This window comes from Pristis pectinata, chromosome 29 (genome assembly GCF_009764475.1).
Source record: "Pristis pectinata isolate sPriPec2 chromosome 29, sPriPec2.1.pri, whole genome shotgun sequence".
NCBI lineage: Eukaryota > Metazoa > Chordata > Chondrichthyes > Rhinopristiformes > Pristidae > Pristis > Pristis pectinata.
In genome coordinates, this window is record NC_067433.1 from 5,718,294 (window position 1) to 5,731,745 (window position 13,452).

General features: G+C 42.8%; 1 long non-coding RNA gene across 1 annotated transcript in view; it reads left to right on the forward strand.

Annotated features, from left to right (window-relative positions):
- LOC127584327 (uncharacterized) overlaps positions 1–13,452 on the forward strand; it is a 56,032-nt gene that overhangs the window by 15,171 nt on the left and 27,409 nt on the right. Inside the window, exon 3 of the long non-coding RNA XR_007958376.1 lies at positions 6,309–6,482. This is a non-coding gene — a long non-coding RNA (uncharacterized LOC127584327). The remainder of the gene's footprint in view (positions 1–6,308; positions 6,483–13,452) is intronic.

The window sequence follows — 13,452 nt, forward strand, 5'->3', positions numbered from 1 at the left end:
CAGCATGCATATGAGTGAGCATTTGGGAGACTGGCAGGATGGATTTACTGGCTGCTGCGGGGGCTGCAGGCATCTTCTGCGGGTGGGAATGGGGCATTTACGCATGCCTTCTCTCCCCACCCCCAAGCCACAACAAAAGAGCCAAAGAGCAGACTCATTCGCTCACTCACTGAGCTGCTCTTCCGCGCCTGCGCGCACTCCTGTCACAGCTGCTTCTGATATCCTCTCCCACACACTGTCTTTGTTCATTTCTGTCTTACGAACTGTTTGGGTTATAAAATGTTCTCAGGAATGGGACCCTGTTGTAATCCAGGGAGAACCTGTAAAGGTCTCTATTGCTATTGAAAATCCTGCCAGAAAGGTTGATATTCCCACTGGCTGTCCTGTTAATGTTTTCCATACTGCTTAACTCTTGAGTTAAGCTTATTTTCAATTGCATAACACTTTTTTTTCCAGCATTGTAAGAATGAATTTCTTGTTCCCCATCTTGCAATCTTAGCCTATTTGCTCCAGCTGCCTTTTGAATGTTTCCACTGAAGTAAATGCCCCATTGTCTGGTGATTATCTGACTGAATGTTATAAGGTTTTATTCCTGACCCCTTCTCCCTCTTGCTTAAGAGACAGATACAATGAGTGCATAAATTTGCAGTTTCTAAATTTTCAAAAGAGGTCAAAATGATGGTAGCCAAATACTTTCAAAGCACTTGGCAGATTTGCATCCCAAACATTACCAAACATGCCCTGTCTCTTACAGAAGTTGCTGTCCATTTATAATATTTTCTATTTTTGTTTTAAGTTTGCAGTCTTCATGGGTGGTCTTTCTAAATTGCAGATAAGTAATATTTACTTCTATTAATTGTCTTAATTTGAAAATGAATGGGTATATTTCCTTCCAGGAGGAAAAACAGTCTAAATTGCATTAATAGGTTTAATACTTCCTTAAAGCATTTCAGTCATGCTACCAAATCACGATTGTGCAGTCTTCTACCTTATTTTCTTTTCAATATGCATCCCATGGGATATGGCTATTCCTGCTTCAATTCAGGGATATGATTAGATTGTCATGGAGTTTGCTGTAGAGTCCCAGGATCTGAGATGTGGTGGGCAGATGGCACGCATCTGAAAAAGGGAAACCAGGGACCCCTGAAGTGATAGCAGGTTGGGTGATCTGGCCGTTTAATATTGTGAAATCCACACTTTTTGCAATAGAACAATTTAGGTATGGCTTTAGTCATAGGCTTTCAAAATTTCCTCCACTTACTGAAAAAATAATGAACTCTACCCTGTTTGCCTAAGGGGAGTAGATGACTCTTTTTTCACTGTATGTAAACACTTAACAAATAGTCACATTAGAACAGAGACTGAAACATTAATCAATGTAAGATTTTGTCAGGAACATTACATTTTGAACATTTACTTCATGTGGAACAGTACAAATGTAGAAACAACTTCGACATTGATTTAAACCAGATTTTTTTTTTGTGTTTGAGATGCACAAGTTTCTTGAGTGGAAACCTCAATCTGTTTGGTCATTCAGAGTTCTGTGAAAATTGGCCAGAAGAAAATAAATCACTCCTTGCTGATTTGTTTCCCTAGCCCAACTGGGAGGCTGCTCATGAGTACCTAGTGACGCACCTTACTCTTTGTGTTCCTAATGTGTGAGTAGATGGGTATTCATTTTTATTCCGAGCTATCAATAAATGGTGATATATTGGTAGCATGATCTCTTTAGATAGCAAGAGGTCAATTTGGGTTCAAAGTGGTAACAGATCAACACTGCTGGATAGATACAAGAGCATATCTCCCTGCCACACCTTCTTCCTTAATTGTTTCTTTATTTTCCTTTGATATTTCCCCCGCTACTTTTCCTTCAGTCTCCCTGTCTTTCACTGTGTTGAAATCAAAACTTGTTGCAAACCTCCCAAACTAATTTATTTTTTTTCACAGCTTCTAAACTGCAAAACGTCCATGTTTCTCCTTTTTCCCATAATCAATAGATTTTTGAATCCACTCTGGCTTCTCCTGATCTCTAAATTCTTTTGTACCCTCTTCCACCTTAGTCCTGTCCAACATTAGATTTCTTAGTACAGTAAAACTCTCTTCATCCTGTTTGGGGATTTAGTAGTCCCAGACTAGCAGACTTTCTGGATTATTGGATGTTTTCCCTATTAGTACACTACGTACTTTTAATTCATTTTTTTTTAGCTGTTACACAGTGTAATAGTGAATATCCCAGTGAACCCAGTAAGTTTCAAAGGAGTGTGGGAAACAGACCCAGGTTAGTTTAAAGGGAATGCAGGAACCTGTGCCATAGTGTATGAAAGGACAAAAGGAATTGGGTTCCTGGTGAATTTAAAGGGAGTGCAGGAACTGGGGACCAGATGTGAAAGGGAGCAGGGAATCAGTACCTGATGAACTGGATGCTGAACCATTGAGATTTCTGAATAGTTGGATGGTAGATTATTGGAGTTTTACTGTAAAATAAATGTTTATAATTGCAAAATTCCAAGCTAAATCCTCAAATGAAAACTACCATTGAAGAACAGACCAGATAGTTGGTTGAAGGGAACAAAATGGGCACGTGATGTTCAGAATGCAGCCCTGAGGTAGATACTGTACTGCAGCTGCAAAACAGCAAGTTTCATGACATATGTCAGTGATAATGAACTTGATTCTGATAGACACTTGGGACTCCTTGGGGAAAGTTGCCTTTTACCAGGTAACGTTTTTCATGTAGTTCTATGATTGCAAGTATTGGTATTGGTTTTGGTTTATTATTGTCACTTATACTGAGGTACAGTGAAAAACTTGTCTTGCATACCATTCATACAGATCAATTCATTACACAGTGCATTGAGGTAGTACAGGATAAAAACAATAACAGGATACAGAGTAAAGTGCCACAGCTACAGGGAAGTGCATTGCAGGTAGACAATAAGATGCAAGGTCAAACAAGGTAGATTGTGAGGTCAAGAGTCCATCTCGTCGTATAAGGAACCATTCAATAGTCTTATAGCAGCGGGACAGAAGATGTCCTAGACCGTGGGATAGAAGCTGTCCTTGAGCCTGGTGATATGTGCCCTCAGGCTTCTTTATCTTCTGCCTGATGGGAGAGGAGAAAAGAGAGAATGACCCAGGTGGGTGGGGTCTTTGATTATGCTGGCTGCTTCACCAAGGCAGCAAGAGTTATAGACAGTCCATGGAGGGGAGGCTGGTTTCCATGATGTGCTGAGCTGTGTCCACAACTCTCTGCAGTTTCTTGCAGTCCTGGACAGAGCAGTTGCCGTACCAATCTGTGATGCATCCTCCTTACTGGAGTGTAAATAACAAACATACAGTTTGGACTTGGGTTGGATTAAATTGAAGATGAGCCTATTTGCTGTTCCCCCTGGCAGAACTGGATAGTGTTTCAACCATCTCCTAAGGCATAACCATGAACAGCTTCATATCAGTCATGCCAAATGTTCAACCAGTGTGACCCATAAATATTAATAGATGTGTTGGGTCAAAGTGTTACTGCAACCACTGTTCAGAACTAAACCATTGCTCCCACTTCCACCGTCTAAAGAAGAAAAATAAGGAAAGTGATACTGATACCTAGTGGGGAATATAGGCTTCTTTCCCAGATAATGTTTCCTCCTGTGCTTCCGAAGGCCCTGACTGTAAGGGCCTTTCAGAAGCACAAGAGAGAACATCTGGAAAAGAAACTCAGGCACGTATCTACTACTTCAACCTGAAGAATGTCATTTGGTTTATTTTGTCATGTAAGTTGTTTATAATTTATGTTAATTTAAGTTTTTGTTAGCTTATGTTTGTAATGTATTGTGCTGCTGCTGCAAAAAGCTAATTTTCATGGCATGTATGCCTATGACAATAAACTTGAACTTAATACTAGAGAAAGTAGTCATTTACTGTGTAAGAGGCTGGCTCTTGGGTATTTACAGTATTTTTCTGTACCAGGCATCACAACAATCTTACCCATGCTCAAAAGCCATGCATTTCAATGGGATCATTTGACAGCAATCAGAAACAAAAGACCTTGTTGATATTCCCCTTCTACGCCAGCAATATATAAAGCAAATATTTCACCCCCAACTGTTGCAACATTTATAATAATTAACCTAGCATAGATGAGAATTGAATCCTCTGGTGAGAAAAATGTGCACTTGAGTTTTAATTTTATCCTCACTGTCCCTTGGAGCCACATCCCATTAGCCCAGATTGTCCCAAAGGCACTAGTATGTTGAGCAAAAAACAAACTGCTGGAGGGACTCAGTGGGCCAAGCAGCATCTGTGGAGGGAAAGGAATAGTTGACGTTTTGGTTCAAGACCCTGCATCAGGACTGAGAGTATATAGGGGAAATAACCAGTGAGATGGAGGGGTGAGGCAGGGGCTGGTAGGCAATAGGTGGAACCAGGTGAGGAGGGAGATTATGGGCAGATGAAGCTAGGTGGAGGGGTGGAGTCAGGAGACAATGGCTGATAGGTGATATGTAAAGATAGATAGGTAAAGAGAAAAAGGGGGCAGATAGAGATAGGGAAGGGGGTGGGGCAGTAGAGACAGATACTGGAAGGTGATGTGGAAACAAGAGTTTGCAGTATTGTGGCACCAGTATCTTCTTGGATACCAACTGGAAGAAATTCACAGATGGAATGAACCTGACTAGGTTTTTCCAAGAATACTGTGGGAGGTTAGAGAAGAAATTGCGGGAGCCCTGGCTGAGATATTTGCATCATCGTTAGCCATGGGTGAGGTGCCGTTAGACTGGAAGGTAGCGAATGTTGTGCCTTTATTTAAGAAGGGCAGCAAAGAAAAACATGGGAACGAAAGGCCAGTAAGTCTAACATCTGTGGTAGGTAAGGATTCTGAGGGATAAGATATATGTACATCTGGAAAGACAGGTTGATTAGAGGTGGTCAGCATGGCTTTGTTCATGGGAGATCATATCTTACTTACTTGATTGAGTTTTTTGTTGAGGTGACCAAGAAAGTTGATGGGGGCAGGGTGGTAGATGTGGTTTATATGGACTTCAGTAAGGCCTTTGATAGGTCCCACATGGTAGGCTGCTCTGGAAGGTTAGATTGGATGGAATCCAGGGAGAGCTAGATAATTGGATACATAATTGGTTTGATTGTAGAAAGTAGATGGTGATGGTAGAAGGTTGTTTCTTGGACTGAAGGCCCATGATTAGTGGTGTGCCTCGGGGGTTGGTGCTGGGCCCATTGTTGTTTGTCATCTATATCAACCATTTGGATAAGAATGCACAAGGCATGGTTAGTAAGTTTGCAGATGACACTAAGATAGGTGGTATGGTGGACCATGAAGAAGGTTTCTTGATCAGTTGAGTAAGTGGGCCAAGGAATGGGAAATAGAGTTTAATTTGGTTAGTGCAAGTTGTTGCATTTTGGAAAGTCAAATCCAGGTAGGATTTTTAATGTGAACGGCAGGGCCCTGGAGAGTGTTGTTGAACAGAGGGACCTTGGAATACAAGTACATGGTTCTGGAACGTGGAGTCACAGGTAAACGGGGTGGTGAAGAAGGCTTTTGGCATGTTGGCCTTCATAAGTAAGGGCATTGAATATAAAAGTTGGGAGGTCATGGTGTGGTTGTACAGGACATTGGTGTGGCCGCACTTGGAGTATTGTGTTCAGTTTTGGTCACCCTGCTATAGGAAAGATGTTACTAAACTGGAAAGAGTGCAGAAAAGATTTATAAGGACGCTGCCAGGACTTGAGGGACTGAGTTACAGGAAGAGGTGGAGACTGAGAGATGATCTTATAGAGGTGTATAAAATCATGAGGAGCATAGATAGGGTGAATGCACACTGTCTTTTTCCCAAAGTTGGGGTATCAAGAACTAGTGGCCATAGGTTTCTGAGAGGGGAAAGATTTAAGAGGAACATGAAGGGCAACTTTTTTTACACAAAGGGTGGTATCCATGTGGAGTGAGCTGCCAGAGGAAGTGGTTGTGGCAGGTACAATAACAACTTTTAAAAGACAGTTGGATAGGTACATGGATTGGAAAGGTTTAGAAGGTTATGGGCCAAATGCTGGCAAATGGGACTAGCTTGGATGGGGCATCTTGGTCAGCATGGAGCAGCTGGGCTGAAGGGCCTGTTTCCGTGCTGTATAACTCCATGACTATGTTAACTCTTATTTTTTTTCTACATCTGTATTGTTCTATTTCCAATCTTAAAATTCAAGACATTGATTGATTGAGTGTGTTGATTTGACTTGCATTTGGACCATATTAGATGAGCTGTTTCTTGACAATGCTCAAGACACTTCTTTGTGTTTGTATTTCACAGGTGAACAAAACTACATTAGAAATTATCAGGAGACACAAGAGACTGCAGATGCTGGAATCTGGAGCAACACACAAAAAGCTGGAGGAATTCAGCAATGGACAGTTAACGTTTTGGGTCACTACCCTTCATCTGGACTGATAGAAATTAGCAGTTCACCACAACAGTGAAATGACGGTAAATTTATGCAGTCTGGGTCTAAATTCACATTGAGCACCTGCCTGATAAAAATATTTCCTTCTCTATTTAAAGTTATTTCTGGGATTCTTTTGTCCCTCACCCACATGGCCAAGAGCTGAAGAGCACTTCAGTGTGAGTCTTCTCTCAGAAATGGAGCAAATTAAAATGCAAATGAAGCACAACAAAAATCCCTAAATAGAACTCCAACTTTCCCAGCACAAATGGAGGTCATTCAATCATCATGTGTGTGGCAACATTGCTTGAGCAATCCAAAATTTCTTCCCTGCACCCACCCCCCACCCCCCACCAAATCTTGATTTCCTCCACAGATTTATATTTTCCACTGCCTCAAAGATTCATCCAATTTTCCCTGAAAGATGGTGGTCTCTGTTTACTATTTCATGTTCTAATAGCTCAGTGTAAATAAATTTATTCTAATCTCTTGCTATTTTAGTGGCAATTTTTAATTGATAACCAGTTGGCAGCATCAACCTAACCATAGGAAATCTATTTTAATCAAAGCCCTAATTCACTTAAAAACAATTGATCTAAATCTCTTAGATTAGTCTGCTTCAATGGAAATAATCCCAGTATTTTTTGTTTATCACCATGGTTTCTTATCCCCTTTTTGAATCAGGAGGTGTTTCCCAAAGAAATACAATTGAATATGTGTTGAGGTTAGCACATATAATTCTTCCTTTAAATTTGGTTTCAGCTTTGAAAATGTTATGCAGTGGAATTAAGTAAACATGCACGGAAAAGACAATAAGTGAACCTAATCATATTTCCGTTATCTTCAAACTGATAAGTAGGTGATAATGTTTGCACACTAAAAGTTGGATTGCTGAGGGCATTGTCCTAAAGTTCACTGGCTTTATAAATGTTTTAGAAGTGCAACACAAAAAGAAGAGGTTCCAATTCTGATACCAGGAAAAATCCTAAATATTGGAATTAATTTGATAAATCTCAGTCTGTTAGTTTCTCTCCTCCTTTAAGACCCTTTCTAAGAACAAGCTGTTAGTCATGTCATTTGTGATATCTCCTGTGGTTCAGAATCCGTCTTTGTCTGATTATCAGCTATTAAACATCTAAAGGCATAAAGAGTGCTACATATGCAGATTTTAGCACTTACTTCTATTCTGTGGGTTTTAACTCCTCACTGGTGAACAATATCTCTTTTTGAATATCAGTGTCATGTCTGTGAAGAGACTTTTTACTGTGTTGACGATGCTACATAAATACAATTTGTTGTTGTTTATGTAGGATGGTGTTTATGGGATGATTGTGGGGAGAGGAAGGATGGAGCTGAGCAACAATAGGTTCAGACTCATTGTGGAAATTAATGAAGCATCCAGTCATCTGTATGAGAGGTGATTTAAGAAGCTGGCGAAAGGCTTCTGACAGAGGGTCACAGGAGGAAATGAGAGGAGTGGTGACATTAATAAACTAAGGATTATCCCAAGGTTAATTATCAATGCCTAGAAATTGAAGTTCACCTTTTCTTATTCACCAAGCATGAGGCATCAATGCTGAATTGGATGGCATTGTCCTTTCTGGCCATTGAGGGAGATTGTCGCTCACACAATGGCAGCTTCTGCTTCACTTTGGTCATATACTCCACCAAGTTCTTGCTCCTGCAAACTAGATACCCATTGCCTTCAAGTAACTGGACTTGATGGTGTGAGGAACAAAAGATTGTTTAGACCATGGTGCCCCAGTGGCTAGTTTTCCTTTGGAAGGAAGAATAGAAAAGTCAGAACATTGTTTAAATAGGGAGAGGCCGATGTACTGAATGCTGTGGTGCTGACAGAGCTGGGTATCCTCGTGCATGAAGCACTGACTGTTGGCCTGCAGCTGAGCAAATAATGAAAAAGACAGATGGAATGTTATCTTTATTGGCAGGGGGATGGAGTATGAAACTAGCAAAGCAAAACTACAACAGTACAAGATGTTGGTAAGACCATACCTGGAGTACTGCATTCAGTGTTGCCATTAGGTCTTGTGCTTGTCTGATGGAACAAGATGTTGCTTATGACAAGAAGTACAGGCACACACACGCGCGCACACACACACACACACACACACACACACACACACACACACACACACACACACACACACACACACACACACACACACACACACACACACCCCGTAGCCACTGCCTCTTTCTCAATCCCCCCTCAGCCTTGACTCCCTTGACCCCTCTCATCCTCCATTTCCAGATTCCCTTCCCATTATCTCCCACCCCACTTTCTAATCTTCTTCCACCTTTCCTTCATCCTGCAAAACCTCTCCCTCTCTGAGCATACCCAGTTGCATACACCTGGCCCTGCTCCTGCCATATTCCTGCTGCTGCAGGTATGGGGTGTTGTACCCAGCCATTGGCTGAGGGTGAATGTCTCAAATGGAAGAAGCTGAGCTTGACTAGATAGAGGTGGCAATCTTCCCAGTATAGCCCCAGTCCCTGCACTTGCACCAGTTGGATTATATCAATGTCTGAGCAAGAAACCACAGGGACGCCATAACTGTTCCTGATGACTTTTGGATTGAGCACCATCTAATCCACTCCATTATTTTTGGCAACCTTGCCCCAAAACACAAGCGTCAACAGAAACATTACTGCAAGAAAAACAATGTTGGAGCTCTCACGTACACGGAAAGGCATTTCTTCTCAGACAACCTTCTGATTCCCAGCCAACAGGAACCACAATGTATGTAGGGCCTGAAGCTGCCATAAGTAGCATCTATAAAGAGATTCTTGGCTTCTCTGCTACAAAGAACCAATACTGGTTTGATGAGTAAGACCGGGAGATTCAATAGCCAATTAGATGAAAATGTAGATTGTTACTGGAATGGAAGCTCTGTATGCCTCAAGGGAAAAGCAACAGCTGTACTGGCATCGGAAGGCAGAGATCCAGCAGAAAACTAGGGGCTAAAGAACAGATAGCAGGTATAAAAAGTACAGGAGGCCTGGCAACCCACTGATTGTCATGACATGCGTGGGTTCCTCTGTATTGTCAAGGCCACCTTTAAGAAATCCAACTGCAATACTTACACAAGCAAAACAGGGAAAGTCATCATTAGCTTTCTCCTCAACTGCTTCTTCCCAGTAGCCAAAGAGCTTCTCCCTGAATCGGAGTGCAGATTCCATCCATCTGGAGACACAGTGGACAGGGCCTTCATTGCACAACATCTCCAAGAGCAATGCAGAGAGCAGCACCAACTGCTATACATGATATTTCTCGATCTCACTGAAGCCTCTGACTCTTGTCAATCAAGAAGGACTGTGGAGCATTTCCCGCAAATTCAACTGCCCACAGAAATTCATTTCCATCTTACATTTGCTTAATGATGGCACAAGAGCAATTAACCAGTGGTTCCCCAACAGTGCCAATCTCAGTGAATACCAGTGTCAAACAAGGCAGTGTTATTGCCCCAACACTACTTGGTCTTTCTCGCCATAATGTGCATCTCATGTGCAACAAATTTTCTTCAGGAATGGACCAAATCTTACAGGACTGATGGGAAACTGTTCACCCTAGGTCACCTCTATTCCAGAACTAAAGTCACCCCAACCTCAGTAGTCCAGTTGCATCATGAAGATGATACTTGTGTTCATGCAAGTTCGGAGGCTGAACTCGAAATGATACCACTAACGCTATCTCTGCAAAATCCTCCAAATCCACTGGAAGGATAAGCGAACCAACATCAGTGTCCTCTTCTAGGCCAATATCCGTAACATTGAGGCTCTAATTACACTCAGTCAGCTTTGTTGGGCCTGACGCCAGACTCTCGGAACAGATGCTCTATTCTGAGCTTTGTCATGGAAGGGATTACCAGGCAGACAGAGGAAAAGAATGCTGTCAAAACTTCTTAGAAAAAAATGCAACATCCCCACTGACTTTCAGGAATTCACTCAAAGTGGAGAAATGATCGGATAGCACTAAGAACCTTGAGGTTAGGTGGCAGGAGGCAGGAGCACATGGAATCCCAGCCTAAAGGGTAAAAGGAGCACATTAACCCACAAAACGACTTGCTTGCCCATTGATCAGGCTTTGCCTGCCCCACCTATGGTAAAGTCTGCATGTCCCACATTAGCCTCATCAGTCCCTTCTGAATACACGTAACTGGAATGGAAGCAAGTGATTCTGAGGAGATGCCTAAGAAAAAGGTGGTACTTAATCTCCTTTTTTAAGGAAGATTGTACTTGCATTGGAGGCAGTTCAGAGAAGGTTCACTCAGTTGATTCCTGAGAAAAGAGTCAGCAGATTGGACTGGTAATTGGGATTTAGAAGAATTAAAATTATCCTCATTGAAACATTCTGAGGAGTCTTGATAAGGTAGATATTGTTTCCTTTTGCGGAGGAACCTAAAACTATGTGCACCAGTTCAATACGAAGGATGACAATTAAGGATGAAGATGAGGATTTTTTTTTCTCTCAAAAGTTCATGAACCCTTGGCACTTTCTATCCCTAGAGCTGAGTTATTGAATGTATTAAAGGCTGAGATAATTAGTTTTTTGTAGGAGAGTCAAGGCTGATGGGGAAAATTAGGACAGTGGAGGCTAAGGTTGGATCAGTCATTGAATGCTACAGCTGATTAGAGGGCCCATTGGGCCAAGTCCTGGTCCTATTTCTCATGTTTTTATGGGTCATTGCATGTTTTGTGCCTGGAACTACTGTTGCAATATTCTGTTGCTCATGAGGCCCAAGGCATTGAATGCAATAGAATTAGCCTTGCACACCTTAAGGTAGATCACGGTTGATTTGTTGTGGAGCAATAACTTCAGTGGAGAGGTATAAGTTTGTGAAATAGGGAAAATAGGAACCAGTGGAGGACTATGGGAAAATTAGGACTTTCGGGGTCAAAGTGGGGTGTGTGCTGGTCACGTTTGGCTGCTGGTGGGATTTGGGGATGCGATCAGGCTGTAGTCTGGTGGTGGAGATCCCCAAGGAGATATGCAGCAGGCTGAGGTGGGGTTAGTACGAAGGATAAGTTAAAGTCTTTAAGGAGACCCACCTAAAAGGGGCTCTAGGTTTATAACCATAGAACCATAGAACAATACGGCACAATACAGGCCCTTCGGCCCACACCTAAGACTACCTAACCCCTTCCTCTCACATATCCCTCTAACTTAAATTCCTCCATATGCTTATCTAACAATCTCTTGAACTTGTCCAATGTATCCGCTTCCACCACCACCCCAGGCAGCGCATTCCATGCACCAACCACTCTCTGACATCACCCTTGAACTTCCCACCCAATACCTTAAAGCCACGTCCTCTTGTTTTGAGCATTGGCGCCCTGGGAAAGAGGCGCTGGCTGTCCACTCTATCTATTCCTCTCAATATCTTGTATATGTCTATCATGTCTCCCCTCATCCTCCTTCTCTCCAATGAGAACAGCCCCAGCTCTAGTCTCTCCTCATAATCCATATTCTCTAATCCAGGCAGCATCCTGGTAAATCTCCTCTGCACCCTTTCCAACGCCTCCACATCCTTCCTATAATGAGGTGACCAGAACTGGACACGGTACTCTAAGTGTGGCCTAACCAGAGTTTTGTAAAGCTGCATCATCACTTCGCGGCTCTTAAACTCGATCCCCCGACTTATGAAAGCTAACATCCCATAAGCTTTCTTAACTACCCTATCCACCTGCAAGACAACTTTCAGTGATCTGTGGATATGAACCCCCAGATCCCTCTGCTCCTCCACACTGCCCAGAATCCTGCCATTTACCTTGTACTCCGCCTTGGAGTTTGTCCTTCCAAAGTGTACTACCTCACACTTCTCTGGATTGAACTCCATCTGCCACTTGTCAGCCCAGCTCTGCATCCTATCAATATCCCTCTGCAAGCTTCGACAGCCCTCCACACTATCTACAACACCACCGATCTTTGAGTCATCTGCAAACTTGCTAACCCAGCCTTCCACCCCCTCACCTAAGTTGAGCCTTCCACCCCCTCATCTAAGTCGTTAATAAATATCGCAAAAAGTAGAGGTCCCAGAACCGATCCTTGCGGGACACCACTAGTCACAGCCCTCCAATCCGAATGCACTCCCTCCACCACAACCCTCTGCTTTCTACAGGCAAGTCAATTTTGAATCCACACGGCCAAGCTTCCCCGGATCCCTTGGCCTCTGACCTTTTGAAGAAGGTTATCATGCGGAACCTTGTCAAACGCCTTACTAAAATCCATGTAGACCACATCCACTGCACTACCCTCATCAATCTTCCTGGTCACCTCCTCAAAGAACCCTATCAGGCTTGTGAGGCAAGATCTTCCCTTCACAAAGCCATGCTGGCTGTCCTTAATCAGTCCATGTTTCTCCAAATGCTCATAGACCCTATCTCTTAGAATCCTTTCCAACAGCTTACCCACCCAGACGTAAGGCTCACTGGTCTGTAATTCCCTGGACTATCCCTACTACCTTTTTTGAATAAGGGGACAACATTCGCCACCCTCCAATCCTCCGGTACCATCCCCGTTGACAACGAGGACTCAAAGATCCTAACCAATGGTTCAGCAATCTCCTCCCTCACCTCACGAAGCAGCCTGAGGAATATTCTGTCAGGCCCCGGGGACTTACCTGTCCTAATATTTTCTAACAACTCCAACACATCCTCTCTCTCAATATCTACATACTCTAGAACATTACCCTCACCTACACTGTTCTCAGCATCATCAAGACCCGTCTCCTTGGTGAATACTGAAGAGAAGTCATTGAGAACCTCACCCACTTCCACAGCTTCCAGGCACATCCTCCCACCTTTGTCTTTAATCGGACCTACCTTTACCCTAGCCATCCTTCTGCTCTTTACGTACGAGAAAAAAGCCTTAGGATTCTCCTTAACCCTACTCGCCAAACCCTTTTCATGTCCCCTTCTCGCTCTCCTCAGCCCTTTCTTAAGCTCCTTCCTTGCTACTCTATATTCCTTACGAGCCCTGTCCGATCCTTGCTG